At 48.1% G+C, this 20,609-nt stretch overlaps 1 protein-coding gene across 1 annotated transcript in view; it reads right to left on the bottom strand.

The window, feature by feature from the left end:
• Positions 1-20,609, bottom strand: part of LOC147712494 (uncharacterized) — a 708,529-nt gene that overhangs the window by 84,507 nt on the left and 603,413 nt on the right. The gene's annotated exons all lie outside the window — the stretch shown is intronic.

The following is a 20,609-nucleotide window of genomic DNA, read 5'->3' as shown; positions in this document are numbered from 1 at the left end:
ATAAGCACTGAATCTTTCCGCCCATGCGCGGGGACCCCGGAAACTATAAAAAATTATATATGAAAACATATATATAAAAATACAGATCTATATATATGACTATGGGCCCGATGTAGGTAGCCAAATACCGATCGGAAACGACCGAAATTCGGTAATTTCGGCCTTACCGACCGGTATTTGGAAAATGAGATGTAGGTGCCCAAAATGTACGGAATCGGAAAATATGAATCGGTAAAAATCAGATTCGGTATTCACCGATTCCTTATTTACAGAGTTCTTATTTACCGACTCGGTAATTAAGAAACGGTAAAAAAGGCCCATCGAGATGTAGGAAAGCCCAAAAATACAGAATTTCATGAAATTCGGTATTTAAGAGTCGGTATTTACCGTGGACTGAAAGCAGGTGGTAATCAGGTGCAGGCTATAAAAAAGGGCCCAAAATGCGACAGTGTTGCAAGAATGGCGGCATTCTATGTGATTGCGAGGCGGCAAAGGCTACAGGCAGCAGGAGAGAGGGTCTGTCTAAGGGAGGAGCAGGTCTACAGACAGAGGATCACCCTATTTCTACTGACTGAGCCTGAGATACTGCACAGGTACAGGCTACACCCCAGAACCATCCTGGACTTGATTAGGGACCGCCACCCATACCTGGATCACCCAACAACCAGGGCCCACACCATCCCACCCCATGTGCAGGTGCTCTGTAGCCTACACCTGCTTGCCTCTGGGAGCTACCAGAGTGTCATTGCTGCAGTTGGTGGTGTATCCCAGAGCTGCCTGTCCAGTTTTTCAGGAAGTTCCTGGATGCCATGACCCAGAGAATGGAACATTACATCTGGTTCCCTGACACACCTGCGGAACTTGCAAAAACTAAAACTGACTTCTATGAACTGGCACAATTCCCGCATGTGATAGGCTGCATAGATGGGACCCACATTCCACTATGCGCACATGCAGCCACTGAACACATCTACAGAAATCGTGTAAGTCGACGCACTCCATCAATGTGCAGGTGATATGCAATGCTGGCAACATCATCACAGACATAGTGGCCAAATTTCCAGGGAGCACGCACGACTCCTACATTTTCCAGAACAGCGGAATATACACACGGCTTGTTGCTGGAGATTTGGTGATGGATATCTGCTAGGTAAATAAGTGTAATGGCAGATGTATGTGTCATGTGTATGTAACTCATGGACCTCTCATTCCCTCCTAGGCGATAGTGCATATGCCCTGCGTTCCTTTGTGCTCACACCGTACCTCAATCCAACCAACAGAGGCAAAAGGCATTACAATGTGGCACACAGGTCAACTCGCACTCAACTCGCAACGTAGTGGAGCGCACATTTGGACTCCTCAAGAGCAGGTTCCGCTGCCTCCACAAGAGTGGAGGAGCACGACAGTACACCCCCATCCTGTGTTGCAAGATTATAGTGACCTGTGCCATGTTGCACAATCTTGATTTACAAAAGGGGGTGGTGATGAACAGAGTGTCTGAATTGAGCAGACCACTCTTACCCAGTCCAAAGATCAGGGCTTGATCCATCACCGTTATTTATCTCACTGCCCCATCCCAGCTCAGAACCTGGCTATATGCAAATCAGTCTGTCCCTGGCCCAGTGCATCATGGGAACAGGGCAGACTAAACTACCAAGCCAATTCTTTACCAGAAAGGAGACAAGCTACCGGGGACCGGTTTCTGGCATTTCAGCCTCTTCGGCCCGGCTTGCTTGAATCCTGATGGAGCAGTGAGAAAGGGACTCATGTCTGAGTATACCCTGCCACACCTATAGTGGCCAAAATCGATTTACAAAAGGGGGTGGTGATGAACAGAGTGTCTGAATTGAGCAGACCACTCTTACCCAGTCCAAAGATCAGGGCTTGATCCATCACCGTTATTTATCTCACTGCCCCATCCCAGCTCAGAACCTGGCTATATGCAAATCAGTCTGTCCCTGGCCCAGTGCATCATGGGAACAGGGCAGACTAAACTACCAAGCCAATTCTTTACCAGAAAGGAGACAAGCTACCGGGGACCGGTTTCTGGCATTTCAGCCTCTTCGGCCCGGCTTGCTTGAATCCTGATGGAGCAGTGAGAAAGGGACTCATGTCTGAGTATACCCTGCCACACCTATAGTGGCCAAAATCGATTTACAAAAGGGGGTGGTGATGAACAGAGTGTCTGAATTGAGCAGACCACTCTTACCCAGTCCAAAGATCAGGGCTTGATCCATCACCGTTATTTATCTCACTGCCCCATCCCAGCTCAGAACCTGGCTATATGCAAATCAGTCTGTCCCTGGCCCAGTGCATCATGGGAACAGGGCAGACTAAACTACCAAGCCAATTCTTTACCAGAAAGGAGACAAGCTACCGGGGACCGGTTTCTGGCATTTCAGCCTCTTCGGCCCGGCTTGCTTGAATCCTGATGGAGCAGTGAGAAAGGGACTCATGTCTGAGTATACCCTGCCACACCTATAGTGGCCAAAATCGATTTACAAAAGGGGGTGGTGATGAACAGAGTGTCTGAATTGAGCAGACCACTCTTACCCAGTCCAAAGATCAGGGCTTGATCCATCACCGTTATTTATCTCACTGCCCCATCCCAGCTCAGAACCTGGCTATATGCAAATCAGTCTGTCCCTGGCCCAGTGCATCATGGGAACAGGGCAGACTAAACTACCAAGCCAATTCTTTACCAGAAAGGAGACAAGCTACCGGGGACCGGTTTCTGGCATTTCAGCCTCTTCGGCCCGGCTTGCTTGAATCCTGATGGAGCAGTGAGAAAGGGACTCATGTCTGAGTATACCCTGCCACACCTATAGTGGCCAAAATCGATTTACAAAAGGGGGTGGTGATGAACAGAGTGTCTGAATTGAGCAGACCACTCTTACCCAGTCCAAAGATCAGGGCTTGATCCATCACCGTTATTTATCTCACTGCCCCATCCCAGCTCAGAACCTGGCTATATGCAAATCAGTCTGTCCCTGGCCCAGTGCATCATGGGAACAGGGCAGACTAAACTACCAAGCCAATTCTTTACCAGAAAGGAGACAAGCTACCGGGGACCGGTTTCTGGCATTTCAGCCTCTTCGGCCCGGCTTGCTTGAATCCTGATGGAGCAGTGAGAAAGGGACTCATGTCTGAGTATACCCTGCCACACCTATAGTGGCCAAAATCGATTTACAAAAGGGGGTGGTGATGAACAGAGTGTCTGAATTGAGCAGACCACTCTTACCCAGTCCAAAGATCAGGGCTTGATCCATCACCGTTATTTATCTCACTGCCCCATCCCAGCTCAGAACCTGGCTATATGCAAATCAGTCTGTCCCTGGCCCAGTGCATCATGGGAACAGGGCAGACTAAACTACCAAGCCAATTCTTTACCAGAAAGGAGACAAGCTACCGGGGACCGGTTTCTGGCATTTCAGCCTCTTCGGCCCGGCTTGCTTGAATCCTGATGGAGCAGTGAGAAAGGGACTCATGTCTGAGTATACCCTGCCACACCTATAGTGGCCAAAATCGATTTACAAAAGGGGGTGGTGATGAACAGAGTGTCTGAATTGAGCAGACCACTCTTACCCAGTCCAAAGATCAGGGCTTGATCCATCACCGTTATTTATCTCACTGCCCCATCCCAGCTCAGAACCTGGCTATATGCAAATCAGTCTGTCCCTGGCCCAGTGCATCATGGGAACAGGGCAGACTAAACTACCAAGCCAATTCTTTACCAGAAAGGAGACAAGCTACCGGGGACCGGTTTCTGGCATTTCAGCCTCTTCGGCCCGGCTTGCTTGAATCCTGATGGAGCAGTGAGAAAGGGACTCATGTCTGAGTATACCCTGCCACACCTATAGTGGCCAAAATCGATTTACAAAAGGGGGTGGTGATGAACAGAGTGTCTGAATTGAGCAGACCACTCTTACCCAGTCCAAAGATCAGGGCTTGATCCATCACCGTTATTTATCTCACTGCCCCATCCCAGCTCAGAACCTGGCTATATGCAAATCAGTCTGTCCCTGGCCCAGTGCATCATGGGAACAGGGCAGACTAAACTACCAAGCCAATTCTTTACCAGAAAGGAGACAAGCTACCGGGGACCGGTTTCTGGCATTTCAGCCTCTTCGGCCCGGCTTGCTTGAATCCTGATGGAGCAGTGAGAAAGGGACTCATGTCTGAGTATACCCTGCCACACCTATAGTGGCCAAAATCGATTTACAAAAGGGGGTGGTGATGAACAGAGTGTCTGAATTGAGCAGACCACTCTTACCCAGTCCAAAGATCAGGGCTTGATCCATCACCGTTATTTATCTCACTGCCCCATCCCAGCTCAGAACCTGGCTATATGCAAATCAGTCTGTCCCTGGCCCAGTGCATCATGGGAACAGGGCAGACTAAACTACCAAGCCAATTCTTTACCAGAAAGGAGACAAGCTACCGGGGACCGGTTTCTGGCATTTCAGCCTCTTCGGCCCGGCTTGCTTGAATCCTGATGGAGCAGTGAGAAAGGGACTCATGTCTGAGTATACCCTGCCACACCTATAGTGGCCAAAATCGATTTACAAAAGGGGGTGGTGATGAACAGAGTGTCTGAATTGAGCAGACCACTCTTACCCAGTCCAAAGATCAGGGCTTGATCCATCACCGTTATTTATCTCACTGCCCCATCCCAGCTCAGAACCTGGCTATATGCAAATCAGTCTGTCCCTGGCCCAGTGCATCATGGGAACAGGGCAGACTAAACTACCAAGCCAATTCTTTACCAGAAAGGAGACAAGCTACCGGGGACCGGTTTCTGGCATTTCAGCCTCTTCGGCCCGGCTTGCTTGAATCCTGATGGAGCAGTGAGAAAGGGACTCATGTCTGAGTATACCCTGCCACACCTATAGTGGCCAAAATCGATTTACAAAAGAGCACAATCTTGCCACCAAAGAAGGCACAGAGGTGGAGGTGACACATCACGAGGACATTGATGATGACCAAGAACATGTAGACCCCCAAGCAACAGGAGCAGCAGCAGCAGATGGAAGATTGAGGCGGACAGAGATTACACGTCGATATTTCTAGGTAATGTATGACACACAGACAGGTATAGTGTTTGACAAGTGTAGGTTAATAGTCACTACATCAGGATTGAAATAGAAAAGCCATTGTCCATTAATGTCCATGTCCATGACAGTGTGTGCTCAGTTGCCGTGACTGTGAGCAGTCCTGTGAATTTTAGGCAATGTTCCATGCTTACACCCACGCACTACATTGCGGGATTTACGTGACAGAGTTTCCATATCTTGGCTGGGGCCAGACTCAACATTGCTGCGCCTGACGCTCCTGCGCACCTCTGGTACAGGTGTACTGGAGCCAGTCCTGCTGGTTGACCCCTCTGTCTCCCCCACACACGTGTCACCAGCAGTGCCAGTTTGAGTGGTGAGCATCTGCTCCATCGCAGAGGTCACTCTTCCCATGCCCGTGTCAAGTCTGTGCAGCAGTGCACAATAGCATCCTGCATGGATATTGAGCGGCGGCACAGTAGTGATGTAGCTGTTGCAAATAAATCTGTTGCAAATCTGTTCAGTGCCTTGGACTGCTGCCGCATATACTGCCGCTCCCTGCGACGCTCTAGTTGGTCCCTGTCCAACTTATCAGACAGTACACCCATGTATGTAGAGATGTCTGACATCCCCTTGGAAATTGACTCAAGACTACAAGCAATGTGGCCTATTCCCGTGTCAATGTGTGACATTTTATTGTTCATGCTGTGCACCTGCCTATGCATGACCAACATTGCCTTGGCCTGCATACACTGTACTTTGACCATTGTGGCTTCCAGGCCACAGAAGACGCTCCCACCTTCTTGACCATCGCCACCCTCACGTGCCCTCCTGCCAAGGACACTGGCCCGCGCAGCGCCTGCAGAAATCTGTGGTCTGCCCTTGTCAGCGACAGGATCAATTGTATGGTGTTCAACATCCTCATCCTCCTCATCTGAGGTTTGCAGGATCCTCTGAGGGGGCACATCAGGCCTACTAGCCCTTCCCTGCATGGACGACCTGTATGTTGGTTTTGGTGTAAGCGGTGTGCTTTCCAATTCAGGTGATCCAAACAAAAGAGGTGATAGCGGGACAGGTGTTGAGGCTTGCTCTGTTGTTGAGGCTTCCTGGGTTGTGTTGTTACCTCCTTGTACAGCGCTAAAACCTGTGCTTTGTTTCTCTTTTTCTCTTCTGTTAGTTGCCGGTGCCCTCTCCTCCCTTGCTTGTGCTGTACTGCGTGAGGATTCTCCTGTGGAAACATATGGACATAGGGTCAATGGTGTTGTTCACTTGTGTGTAGCTCTTAAATAAATTGTTTACACACCTTTGCCCAGTGTACATTGTGTGTTTGGAGATGTGTGTGGCAAGCCTTGCTGAGTCTTGTGGTTTATGCATTGCATGTATGTAATCATGACTACGTCTTCCATGATGCATTGCTGGGCCCAAGTATGAGCTGTTCTGCAGTGTAATGATTATACACAGTGGGGTACGGGTTCAGGGTAATGGTTGAGGATTAGGGTCCATTCATCTTACCTTGTTTCTTAGTTGCTCTAGCAGTACTGTCCAGGTCTCCAATCCCATGGATGCATTCAGGTTCCAGGGTTGATTCTACGAACTCCTCCATCTCAGTCAGTTTTGGTGCTTTGCCCCTGCCACCTCCTGTCACACCAGCATCCTTTTTTTGGGCAGCAATCTTCTTTTTTGTAATGATGCGCAGGTCATACCATTGTTTTTTTATGACGTCGATCTCCCTGTGCGTCACACCAATGGCATTGACTTTGCCCTGTATGCCAAGCCATATCTTTCTCTTCACAGACTCTGCAACATGCAGAGACTGTTTTTCAAATATTTGGTTGTAGTGACTCACTATTTCTTCTACAACCACCTGCAGTTCTGCTGGGCTGAACTTGATCTTTCTTTTGCGCTCTCCACCATCCTTTTGCCCTTCCTGAGACTCCATTCTGTTGGACAGCTTGGCTCTGGTTAGTCAGCTTCTCTCACCTCAGCTCAGTTGTTTGTTCAGTTGCTGTACACCTGCATGGGAGTGGCCACCCCCCAGGTCCTGGGGAGGGGTGCTTCATTCTGATTGGTTGGATGCTCTGGGCCTTGGTTGTGGGGTGTGTAGGGTGTCCCTGATTGGTTGGCAGGGTCACATGTCGATTTTCAAACTGCAGATTCGGTATTTACCGAATCGGTATTTACCGAATTGGTATTTACCGATCCGGAATGTGCAGATTCGGTAAATCCCATTCATTCCTATGGGCCAGTTGGTCCATAGGAATGAATGTGATTTACCGATTCGGGATTTTCCGAATCGGTAAATACCGATTCGGTAAATACCGATTGGATATTCCGAATGATACGAATCAGTGAAATTTACCGATTTTTTTTGCTACATCACTTTTTCCGATTCTTGATTACCGATTCGGTATGAGTCGGCATTTAAGAGTCGGAAATATTGATTTACCTACATGGGGCCCTGTATCTTTTTTTCAAACATCAATGTAGCCTCCTATAAGAGAAAAAGGCTAATCAATGCACTGACAAAAACTGCTTTTGCAAATATATAGTATAGAATATAGACAACAGGAGGACAAGTATCACTTGAACTCTCTTTAATAAGTAGAATCAAAAACTCCATCTGCAAAACAGCAGGCATAGTTAGCCTATAGGTTACCTTGAAAACCAATAGCATAGAAAATTAAAACAACTGTAAACACAAAAATTGGCACCGTGCCTTTAAGGCAGCCATGGCCCCCAGCTTCCCATCATGCCTCATGGGTGACAGTTAGGTCAGGTGTTCTTTGCGGTGACCCGAGGGTCAGGGCACAAAGATATGGCTTAAAGAACTCTCATTTGCCTGGGGAGGTGGGTGGTTTGCTTATGACTTTGATGAGGATACCCCTGGAAGAGAACTAGGATTACAGGTAAGTAACTTATCCTTCTCTTCCAGGGGATCCTCATCAATAGCCATAGGCACTGAATCGAATAGAAAGCCCATCCTCCGCCTGCAGACAAATGAGAGGCGACCGAATAAACTATCATGGCTGATTTAGCATTGAAACAAATTTCTCAAGGAGGATTGGCCTAATTGAGTGTGTGCTCTGGTATCCGAATCGAGACAATAGTGCCTCGTAAACGTATGTATCGATTTCCAAGTGACTGCCTTGCAGATCTCAGCAATTGGTACATTGTTCAGAAAAGCTACTGTAGCTGCCTCCCCTCTAGTGGAATGAGCCTTGGGAGTAGACCAAAGTGGCTTCTGTGCCAACTGATAAGACAGCTTGATGCATGACACTATCCATCTGGAGATGGAATACTTAGAGGTTGGAAAACCTGTTATGATTGAACCATAGTTTACAAACAGTCTACCAGATTTCCTTATAGCTTTAGATATATCCAAGCAGAATTTCAAGACCCTTTTCAGGTCCAAAGAATGAAGAGACCTCTCAGCTGTTGTAGAGGGGTTAGGAAAAAAGGTAGGTAACAAGATGGATTGGTTAACATGGAAGCCTAACCCCAGCTTCGGAAGGAAGGGTGGGTCCTCAGAACGACTTTCTTGTTGTGAAAAACTGTGTACGGTTCATTAGAACAGAGACGCTTGTATCTCACTCACCCTGCACGCGGAAGTGATTGTTACCAAAAAGTCGGTCTTCCATGTAAGGTGTTGGAGGGATGCTTTGTGGATAGTCTCAAAAGGATGGCCCATGAGTTTGGACAGAACCAGATTTAGATCCCAAGGAGGTCGGATAGGAGGGTAAACCTTCTTTAACCCTTGCAAGAAATCCTTCACCACTTGCAATTGAAAGAAAGAAGGTTGAGAAGATGACCGCCTGTATGCCGTAATGGCCTCCAGGTGTACATTTTTGGAAGATAATTTTAGACCTGACCCAGCTAAGTGTAGGAGATAAGGTAGAATTACCTCCTGTTGCCTCTTGGTAGTATGGAAACCATTTTGTACACACCACAAATAGAAACCTTTCCATTTAAATGCATATGAGTGCCTTGTAGAAGGCCTTTTTGCTTCTTTCAAAATGCTCATACAGTCTTGAGGAAGTCCTAAGTGCTCATACTGGAGGACCTCAGGAGCCATGCTGCCAAGTTCAGCGAGGGAAGGTTGGGGTGATCAATGCGCCAGTTTATCTTGGCCAACAGATCCGGTCTGCACAGCAATCTCTTGTATGGACATTCCGATAGGTGTAGAAGGTCCAGGTACCACCACTGTCGCGCCCAGTCTGGAGCGATCAGAATCATTCTCGCCTTGGAGCGGGAGAGCTTGGTTTTGACCTTCAGGATGAAAGGAAGAGGGGTAAAGAGTATATAAAGCTCCCTGACCAGTTGATCCCTTTCAACCCTGGTAAGTAGAACCTTGACGCGAAGTCGCAGCATTTTTTGGTTGTATTGTTCGCCTGAATCTGATAGAGAGTTCTGCTCTGCTGGCAGGTGTATTGCTGTAATCGACAGCTTCCTTGCTAGGGGCCAATGCCAGAGTTCTTGAGACTCCAGGGACAGAGAACGCGATCGAGTTCCTCTCTGTTTGTTTAGATAGTACACGGTGGTCACATTGTCCGTCTGGACTAGAATGGAGATGGTCTGAATGGAGGAAAGAAAAGCCTTGAGGGCTACATGCAGGGCCTGTAGCTCCAGCATGTGGATGTGGTATGACTGTTCTTTGGCTGACCACAGACCTTGAGCCTGTAGGGACCCCATGTGCGCTCCCCAACCGTGGAGGGAAGCATCTGTGATTAGAGATTATGTCGGAGGAGACTGATCGAATGGAACTCCCACCAAGAGGTGTTTCTATCACATCCACTATGGGATAGATGATCTGGCTGCCCGCGACAGATGGATATTGAGCTGTCCATTGATCCCACTTGTCCTCCAGATCGTGCTGTAAAGGACGCATCCTCAGCCTGACGTTGGGGTTGAGAAAGATGCAGGATGCTAGGAGAGGGGCAACCTGTCGGACCGAAGAGGAGGTAGTGCAAAGGATTTGCTTGCACTTCAGAGTGATAGATGATAGTCTCTCCTCCAAAAGAAACATTTTCCTACTGCGGAGTCCATTGTTGCCCCCAGATAGTGGATTATTTGAGTAGGATGCTGAACTGACTTCTCGAAATTGACATGAAGGCCCAGCCATTGGAAAATGGCTAGACATCGTTGGTAGTGGGCACTCATACACTGGGGATATTGGCCCTTCAGAAGCCAGGCATCGAGATACGGGTAAACACACATTTCCTGGTGCCATAGACCAGCTGCCACTACTGCCATGCAGTTGGTAAACTCCCGGGAGCTGATTTCAGCCCGAAGGGTAGAACTCTGAACTGATCCCATCAGAAAATGCAGGAACTTTTGGAGACATTGGTTGTCTGGGACGTGAAAATATGCATCTTGCAGCTCTATTGAACACATCCAGTCCTCTTGCTGGAGATAAGAATATATTTGATGGAGAGCCAACATGCAAAACTTTTCCTTCCGGATGGATTTGTTGAGAGTGCGCAGATCCAGAATAGGTCTGAATTCTGACTTTTGACCTTTCTTTCTCACTAGAAAGTGCCTTGAGTATACTCCTCGACCCCATTGAGATATAGGAACTTCCCCATGGCTGATTTTCATGGGAGAGAAGATACATCCCACTGCAGTACTTGCAGCAGGTGCCACACAGATTTCACTGGAGCGGTCGCCGGAGGTTGACAATGAAAGGATAGAGAGTACCCATTCTGCAAAGTAATTAACACCCATTGATCTTTTGTGATGCTGCGCCACTCGTCCAGGTGGTTAGCTATACTTCCCCCCACTAGAGTGGGAAATGGCGATGGGGCAAGTGTGTGCTCATTGTGTTGATGGAGCTTTTGTTGAGGTTGCAGGTTGACGTGGAGCACCTGTTCCTCTGGGGTGCGACGCCCCTGATAGTGGGTTCTGGATTGGTGCTGCTGCTGTTGGTACCTCTGCCACTAAGGGGTTTAAACCCTCTGATGGAATGGCAGGCGTTCCTATGGCCTGAATCTGTGCAAGAGATCTTTTTTCTTTTCAAGACCTACCGCCTTCAAGGTGTCAAGCTACAACTTCCTTCTTGACATTTCATCATCCATCTGTGTGCCAAATAAGGAAGATACTGAGAAAGGGAGATTTAGGATCCGTTGCTGAGCTTCCGGTTTTAGAGCAGTAAGCCGAAGCCAGAATGAACATCTGGGACAGATCCCGTGTGCATAAGAATGAGCAGACAGGGTTGCTTCATCAGCTGCATTGCTAATAATCTGAAAAGCCACCAAACCTCCTTCTTGCAATATCTCCTCAAAATCTCCGCGATCCTCCTTGGGAACTTTGTCCTTAAGTTTTTCTAGAGAGTTCCACAGGGCCCTATAATAGTGCCCCAAGAGAGCGGAGGCACTAGGAACCTTCAACATGGAGGCCAAAGTACCACAGACTTTTCTTACCCAAGAGTTCTGGGCTCTGCTTTCTGTATCAGGAGATACTGTTGTTGAGGAGGCGGCCACTGAGTGTGTCTTTTTAGCCGCTGTGATGATTACAGAGTCTGGAGGTGGTTGCGACGTGTGCAAGCAGGGCCAGGTAAATGTTGAACAGTGTCGGTTTGAGGGAGGATCCCTGGGGACGCCGCAGTTGATCTCCGAGGCTTTGGACCAGAACGGCGGCAGGCGGATGCTCTGGGTTCTGCCGTAAAGGAAGGAGGTGGTCCATGCCAGAGCCTTGTCTCGGATCCCTGCGAGGTGGAGGTGTGTGCGCAGTGTGCGGTGGCAGACGGTGTCGAAGGTGGCGGAGAGGTCTAAGAGGATGAGTGCTGTGGTCTCGCCGTTGTCCAGCAGGGTCCTGATCTTGTCGGTGGCGACAATGAGGGCATTCTCAGTGCTGTGGTTGCTGCGGAACCCTGACTGGGAGGGGTCCAGGATTCTGTTTTCCTCTGGGTATTTGGTTAGCTGTCTGTTGACGATTTTCTCGATGACCTTGGCCGGGAAGGGGAGCAGAGAGATGGGCTGGAAGGTCTTGAGGTCTCTTGGGTCTTACTTGGATTTTTTCAGTAGGGCGGTGATCTTGTTGTGTTTCCAGCTCTCTGGGAAGGTTGCGGTCTCGAGGGAGAGATTGATGACGTTGTGCAGGTGGGCTGCGATGGAGTTGCTTGCTTTGTTGAAGATGTGGTGCAGGAAGGGATCTGACGGAGAGCCTGAGTGGATTGTGCTCATGGTCTTGATGGTGTCATCCATGCTCACGCTGACCCAGGTTAGCAGTGGGTCGTGGTTGCTGGTGCGTGGAGGGTCTGTTGTGTTGCTGTCTGTTGGGTCTATCTGGGTGTTGAACCTATTGTGGATATGTACTATCTTGTGGTGAAAGAAGGTGGCTAGGGAGTCGCACAGGGCTTGCGACGGCGGGATGTCGTTGGTGTTGGAGCTGGGGTTGGAGAGTTCCTTCATGACTAGTGGCCTGATATGGCAGTCTGACCCAAACTCTAAACTTAGAGCCGAAGCCTAACATCTCCGGGACTACAAATACATAGCTCCATTCCACCGAGTCAAACGCCATTTTGGCATCCAAGGCCAATGCTATATTTTGTAAGTTTCCGCAAGTTTTAGTTAGATGAAGTACTCCATACAGGCGTTGCATGTTTAAACGGGTACTTCGGTGGGGAAATCGTCACTGATCCGGGTGTATTATTGCTGGCAGTATAGCACGGAGTCTTGTTGCTAGGACCTTTCACAGTACCGACAGGGCATTGTTAACTTCTATAATAACATTCAAATAGCAGATAGAAGTTGCATTTTGTCAAAATTCAACCTTGATTTGGACTCCCTCAACTCCAGAGGTGGCAGTGAGTTGGGCTTGATTTGGGGAGAGGGGATCATTTTATTGTCGCTCTCTTCCCCCCAGTGTGTACAGATGGTTGTGGCTTAACAGAGTTTGAAGGGAATTCTTTACTTCACTTTTCCCATGATGTATTTCGGATCAATATCAATTACTTGAAGATGAAATTCAATGTGTGTTTATCTAATGAACAATGCACTATGAATGTTTTTCCCTAAGACTTTTGTGAGTAAGAGGGCTCCGGAATTTATTTTATTTTACTGTCTGCCAATCTAGATGTTAAGGGGAGAACAGCGACTACATAATTTTGCTTTAGCAATCATGTTCTTCAAAGCCTTGTTGTAGACATCAGTAACTGTCAGGAGACAGGTTGTTACACCAGGAGAATCAACAGCAGCTCCGCTCAAAGGAAAAAGGGCACTCGTATTAAGTGGGAGTTTGGTAATGCTGAAACTTTCACATTAATTGGTCATGGATAACCATACTATGCTTAGTTAGTATAAAGCATTTATCACCCTCTCAGAGGCAGGGTCATGGGCACTATGTAGAGAAGCCTGTTAGGGCCCCAATAAGAAAAGTGGATATTTTGACGCAGCACCAGATCTTTCAAAGAGCTAATGGCCTCTCTCCACAAGCAGCCTAGGTCTGCTCCTGAGGTTGCTCACTGTAGGAAGACCTACAAAACGGCAAAAGTAGAAAGGAAAAATACCCTTAGATTAAAAGCCTTGGAAGCTCTCCAGGAAGCATGATCAGAAGGCTTTCTGGACTATCATAAATCAACCATTCCTTAATCATGAAGAACCTGTGACTGAATCTGCCATATTTGGCCATAAGTGGGCTACTTTTTTGGGGAGGTTTATTACATTAGTGACAAAATAGGCAATGACAATGATTCTTCAATTGCAGCAAAGGATTGTTTTCTCCACAAGTACTGTCCTTCATTGGAAGAGGTAATAGTGGCCGTTAGATTCAGCCCTAGTTGAAACCCCAGGCCCGGACAGTGTCCCTTTAGACCTATTTCAGAGTAATCTAGATCTATGGGACCCTTTAGTAGCTAATGTGTTAAGAGCAGCCAGCTCTTCCGCTAACATTCCTTCATGGTCCAACTCCCTAATCGTCCCAATCATTAAAAATTGAATCAATAGGACCCCAGCTGTTATTAACCAATCTCTCTCCTGGACTCTACTGTAAGGGTTCTAGGTCATGTTTTACTCTCCCACCTTTAGGCTTGGGTGGAGGATGGTGTCACCTTATAGACATCCAGTACGGGTCAGGACCTCCTCTCGTGGCCCACTGGGAGCTGTTTAAATGTGCAGGCATCCCTGGCGAATCTTAGCACTGATTTCTGTGGCATCCTGCATGCCTCTGAGTGACATTTCCAGACACTCAGGCTGACTCCCACCCGGCCCTAACCAGTGCAAGGTGTGACATAACCTGGGCCCCTCAGATGGCCATCCCGGTACTCGAACTTGCTCAGGTAGAATCAGTAGGGGCCTGGGGGGAGAGCAGAGGGGGCCTCTTCTATGTGGAATCAGTCTCCTACCACCCTTGCCATGTCATGACCCTCCCGGGCCCATGCATCATGGTGTTGCTCTCCCCCCTTTGTTCAGTGCCTTTGACCTGTGCAGACTGAGGATTTCTATGCAGAAGAGACGACTGGCCACACATCATCCCAATTCCCTCTCCCTCAACAAGGCACTTGGATCGACGCACAGGGGGGACCAATGCACCCTGCAGCGCCCTGACCCAGGTGAACATCGCCTGTCCGAGTGGGGATTCTTGAGACACTGTGGACCACGCTTGCCACATTGACCAGTGTGAGTACGCTGCATTGCGGCCCTTGACTTCACTGTGTGGGGATACCCCGGGTGCGCTGCAGTCCCTGTTTTTATACTGAGGCCTGCGCTGCAGCCCGACACAGCATACTGGGCATCCTCCCCCCCAGGCATCAGTGCTCCAATTGGTGTGCGCGAGGGCCTGCGTCTGTTGTGGGCTGCTCAAGGGGATTTGGGCACCGTGGCGTGCCTTGTACTCCTGCTGAACCTGGACCCTTTATCGTGGGCCTTTCCTGCAGTGCGCTGAGGCTCTGGAGGTCTGAAGGTGACTTGCCCCTCGAGCGCCTCTTTCTGCCAGACAATGTGGGCCTGGAATGATCACCACACCTATTTGTCACTGCTTATCCTTCTTGGGAGAATGCTGAACACTCCTGGGCCTGGCGATACTTTCTCTGTCCCCCTCACATCAGCGCTCACTTCGGTGAGTGTGCAGGGGACCTGCTGGACTTAGTGACATAGGCAAGTCCTAGTTGGATCACTACAATGCAATTAATAGACAGCAAACTCTGAACCATGCCTTTTGAGCCTCCCCAATCTCGCACTGAGATGTTGAGAGAACTGTAAATGCCCACTCTTTGTTGTCTCCACAAGCTGCAGTCAGCATCTAACATGCAACATTTACCTCTGACATTCCCTAAACCCCGCACATTCGCGCTCAATCGGAGTTCATTGATAGGGGAATGGCTGTGCTGACCACCTAGGCCCGTCCTTGAGTCCCACTTGGAGCCAAGCAAATTGGATGTGGCCCCTATAGTATCTCGCCTCCTTGCCTTATTGCTTGGGTTGGCTATCACAGAGGAAGACTCCTTCAGGTTCTGGTGCCCTCTGGCTAGCCCCCAGTGACCCCATCGGACGACCTCCCCAAACTGTTTCCTTCACCTTCATAGCAGTGGGAGAACAAAATATATCTCCAAGTGCTTCACAATCGCTTGGGGAGAGGACAATACCCTCTAATTACCCTCATAAGCAGACTCTGATCAGCCACCTCGGGTCCCTTTTCAACCAGTGCGGCAACACAGTCAACCATCCCTGAAACACCATTGACAGGAACCACTCTGGCGATGTCCATATCTGACGAGTTAGACCAAGTGTTGGCTGCCAATGAACATTCCCGAGTCTCAATGGAGAAACGACTCAGCACCCTGACTACGAGCTTAGCTTCCTCCACGATGATTACTGTAAACTTTCAGACAAGGTCATGGAAGGTGAGGAACATTTCACTACCCTTACAACAAATGCACTATCCGGGATCTACAGAAGCAAGTTCGCTGCCTGGAGTAAAGGACAGAGGACACTGAAGGCCGGTCCCGGAGGAGCAACGTACGAATACTGTGGTTGCCGGAAGGAGTAGGGGGCCAGGACCCCATTGCTTACCTGAAAAACGTGTTCATGTAATTTACCCTAACTGTGATCTCACCTCTTCTTCACATTGGAGAAAGCACAACAAGTACCATTTCGGCATCCTCTTCCTGGCTCTCTTCCATGGCAAATGTTGGTGAAATGACACCATTTCAGGGACCAAGATGACACTCTCCGTGCAGATTGCCGTTCTGGCCGTCTCTGAATTGAGAACAAAGTGGTCATGTGTTTCCTGATTACACAGGCACAGTTCAGTGGCAACAAGCTTCTTTCCTAGAAATCAAGGAAGCCTGGGACTGGGCAGAACAACATTTTTACCAAGCCGCACCATATTGACCAGCCCAAACCTCAACTGCCCCCAAACCACACCTGAATCGGTGGAAGAAACCCCAACATACCTCTGCATCACGATCATCTCCAATGACTCCCCCGAACTTGAAAAAGATCATAGAAATTAAGCATCTGGTCTTACAGGTGGCCGCCACCATGGGAACTGCCACAGTTGACCTAGATGAAGAAAAGGGCCCACCCATTTTTACCATGGATGATGACACTTTCCACTTGGACAGATTGCAACCACGCACGGCCGGGACCAGGGGCCAGGAACTCTGCCCCTAACGTGAGGGAGTTTAGTTATGCAGGACCGCAGTTACTCGCCCTACAAGGGGAACTTCGCGAAAATTGCACCCACAGCATAAATCTGTCACAAGGACATAGATCCTGCCCAAGCTGCCCCTTTAAAGTTGAACACCCTCAGTGGGGCTCAGTCAAAGCGCAGCATACTACAGAGCTTAAAATGCTCCTTTTGAACTGCAGTTCTTTAACAAAGCCCATGATGGAATTACATTTATTACTCAGTGAGGAGCAGCCAGAGGCACTATTCCTGACTGAAACTTGGCTACATAAAGATGCAGCCCCAGATGTGGTGCAGGCACTACCAACGGGCTATTTCATCCTTAGGAGGGAGAGGATAGTTAGGAAGGGGGAGGGATTGTGATTATTTTGAAAAAAAAAATCAAAGGGAGGATAACCCCTGATGTTTTGCAGGATTGCGAAAGCCTTGGCTTTACTCTCTCCATTTCCCCAACCTGCACACTGTCAGGAATTTTGATATATCGTCCCCCAGGTCCTTGTGAGATGTTTATTGAATCCCTCACGGATACTGCAGCATACATGGCTTGCTCAGTTTTGAACTTCATGATCCTCGGAGATCTTAACCTCCATTTTGGAGACCACACAAAAGGGGAGGGGCTAAATGTTAAAAAAAAATGTACAGGCCCTTCACCTAAAAGGTTACCTGCCCCCCACATGAAAAAGGCCATCTTTTAGATCCAGTACTCTCCAAGCTTGAAGATTTGGTAACTGACTGTCCTACCCCCATTCCTTGGTCAGACCACTTTATAATCCCAATAACCTGGACAATCTCATCCCGTATAATCCATCACCAAACCACAAAAAATTGGGAACACACTTGGCCCAAACTTGACCATGAACTCTGGGCAGATTCACTAGTCAATACCTGCCCAACAGGGAATATGGACCTCCAGACTGCCTCTTAGAACTTTAACGATTAGATAACGTCCTCCCTTAATGCCATCATCCCGCATAAATGGAGAACAAACAAACTAAGAGAAACCGATCACCTTGGTTTACCCCCAAAATTAGAGAAATTAAACAAAATGTAAATGGCTCGAGCGGGTCTGGAGGAAAGACTATTAAAATATATCAAACTGAGATCAAAAGAACCCAAGCACATTATTATGAGGAGAAAATTAAGAGGTCAGCGAATGCTTCTAAGGAAATTGCCAGGATAGTCAAAAAACATATTAGTCCCCCCAGCCTGATACCTCATCCGATTCCTCACCACAAAGTTGTACAGAACTGGCAGAGTTCTTCAACAATAAGATTCTGAAAATATATAATGCCTTCTCTCCGGCCACTATATCTGAGAACTGGTTCTCGGCTCAAGTGATGGCAGAGAAGTATTTGGCAGTTATAGAAGAGTTTTCCTTGCTAGATCTTTCTACGTTTTCCCAACTACAGAACTCAGTTAAACCAGGCTTGCCCTGTGACTCAGGGCCAGTACACTTGTTGCACAAAGTAAAAGGTGCCATTCTCCCTCTTCTTTTAGATGTTCTCAATGCCTCCATCCTTACCTCTCTAGTGCCCAAAACATGGAAACATGCGATGGTCAAAGGACTTCTTAAAAAATCTAACCTAAATCAAGAGGTGTGGAGCAATTACTGACCAATCTCTCTTCTACCTATGACTAGCAAAATTTTGGAAAAACCTATCAATTAAACTATTACTGACTTCTTAGAATCCCATGCAATCCTGTACATCTCCCAGACTGGTTTTCGCCCCAACCATGGGACCGAAACCGCGCTGCTTGCAGTGTCGGAAGAGGCACGCCAACTGCTCGATCAGGGTGGCATGGCAGCAATCATCCTGCTAGTGCCGCATTTGACACTGTAAATCATAAAACTTTAATAGACCAACTCAAAGCGGTAGGAGTGGCAGGGAAAGCCCTCTCCTGTTTCCGATCCTTCCTCACGGAGAGAACCTTCCAGGTGTTCAACTGCACTTATTCCTTGTAATCTATTCCAATGTTGTGTGCATCCCACAGGGCTCCTCATTAAGCCCCACCCTGTTTAATGTATATCTTAAACCTCTCGCCGACCTGGTCCTTCCCTTTGGGGTGCAGATCGTGACGTGCACAGATGACACACAGCTCGTACTGTGCCTTAACCACCCTAAAAAGCATGCAATTGACCTAGAAGCCTGTCTGAGTGCAGGAGCCACCTGTATGAAAGAATCCTTCCTCAAACTGAATGGGGGAAAAACTGAGCTAATGATTCTAGGGAACAATAACAACAGCTCCCCCCAACTGAAATGGTCCAGCAGCCTAGGCACCCCCTAAAGAGAGAATCAAAAGCCTAGGAATATGGCTGGACAAATCCCTAAATCTTGAACATCAAGAAGTACAGGTTGCAGCCACCTGCTATGGAATTCTAAGACAACTACGGCAAATTCTGCCTCTGCTTCCAGACTCAGCCCGCAGAACACTAGTCCAAGCCCTGGTATTGCCGCGACTGGATTATTGCAACTCCTTATATTTGGGTACCCTTAAGGCTACCACGAGGAGATTGCAGGTGGTTCAGAACTGTGCAGCCAGAATTCTCCACAATATCCCCAGGAAACAATCGGCCAAGCGAGCACTTAGGGCTTAGCACTGGTTAGCGATCTTAGAACGAATAAAGTTCAACTCACTCTGCATAGCGCAAAAAACTCTGTGGGGTACCGGTCCTAAAATCCTATGAAACTTGCTGTCCTTCTACTTACCACCCCGAAACTTGAGATCCTCCAATCTCTATCAAGCCAGGGTCCCCAAGATCAAGAAATCAAGAGCGGGAGGCCGCCTGTTCTCAGTCAATGCCTCTGTTCTCTGGAACACGCAACCAACCCAGCTCCGCTCTTTGAACAACCACCTCGAATTCAGGAAGAAGCTAAAGACTTGGCTCTTCACGAACTTGCAGTAAGTCTCCAGTTTTCGGTGTAGGTTGGCGCAGAGCGCAGGAATGCCTACGGGTATCCATGCGCTATATTAAGAACGCATTAATAATAATAATAATAATTATAGGGCTCACCAACGCCTCCAAATGTGACTCCACAAACCGCAGACACTTATATAAGTGAATCTGCCAGATGTTGTTTGCACTAATGTACCTAGACTCTATACCCCATTTTTGTCATACTGTGGTGTTTTGATTCACTGCTGTTATTTAACTCAATCTTTACTAATGATACCCCCTCCTGTTACCACCAGGACCAGACACTCAACTCTCCATGGCGCCTACTGGACTTCCCTTGAATGCACATTGCATGATCCTCCCAGTGGTCCCACACCTATAATTAAAAATGTCATCCCCTTCTTTCTTCTCCAAGGTGTCAAGATATGAGAACCCCGGCGAATGAGAGCTAGAGGCACTCCTCCAACTTTTTCTCCTTACAAGCATGGGTCTACGAGTGACAGTCTTATCACTTAAAGCTTGGTAACCTCCCACTATACCTTAGGTCTTTAAATATAGACGCCTGGGTTGGGCATACTGTCTGTTGCAGTAGGCTCCCCCTGGGCAGGGATATGAACTCTCCACACAATGGGCAAGTGATAACAATGGAATGATTCCCCCAGCTCTGATTACTGCCTCCCCACATTAAACATATGCAGTATGAACACAACGCACAAGTGATGCACAGTCTACTCCTACATAAAGCGTCAAAAAGTCCTGACTGTCCTATTGCAGGGGATCACACTACAAAGGAAGAACTTAAGCGCCTTTGTAAGCACTGGGGGCGGGGGGGGGCATAATCCTTGCAACTTGATATTCAGCATATGCACATGATATCCTTAACACCTTGGTTGCTAGGGGGTTTTCCCCTCCTGTGCTGATCCTACATGAATCCCATTGTTCATGACAAGGTCAACTCGTCAAACACACAGCGCAGGTAAAACCCATGACGAGCTGATCTTGTCATGAGCATGGAAGGGGTTAATTGACTTCATCCAGGT

The sequence above is a fragment of the Lissotriton vulgaris genome, chromosome 5 (assembly GCF_964263255.1).
Source record: "Lissotriton vulgaris chromosome 5, aLisVul1.2, whole genome shotgun sequence".
Lineage (NCBI taxonomy): Eukaryota > Metazoa > Chordata > Amphibia > Caudata > Salamandridae > Lissotriton > Lissotriton vulgaris.
This window is presented reverse-complemented; position numbering and strand designations above follow the sequence as displayed.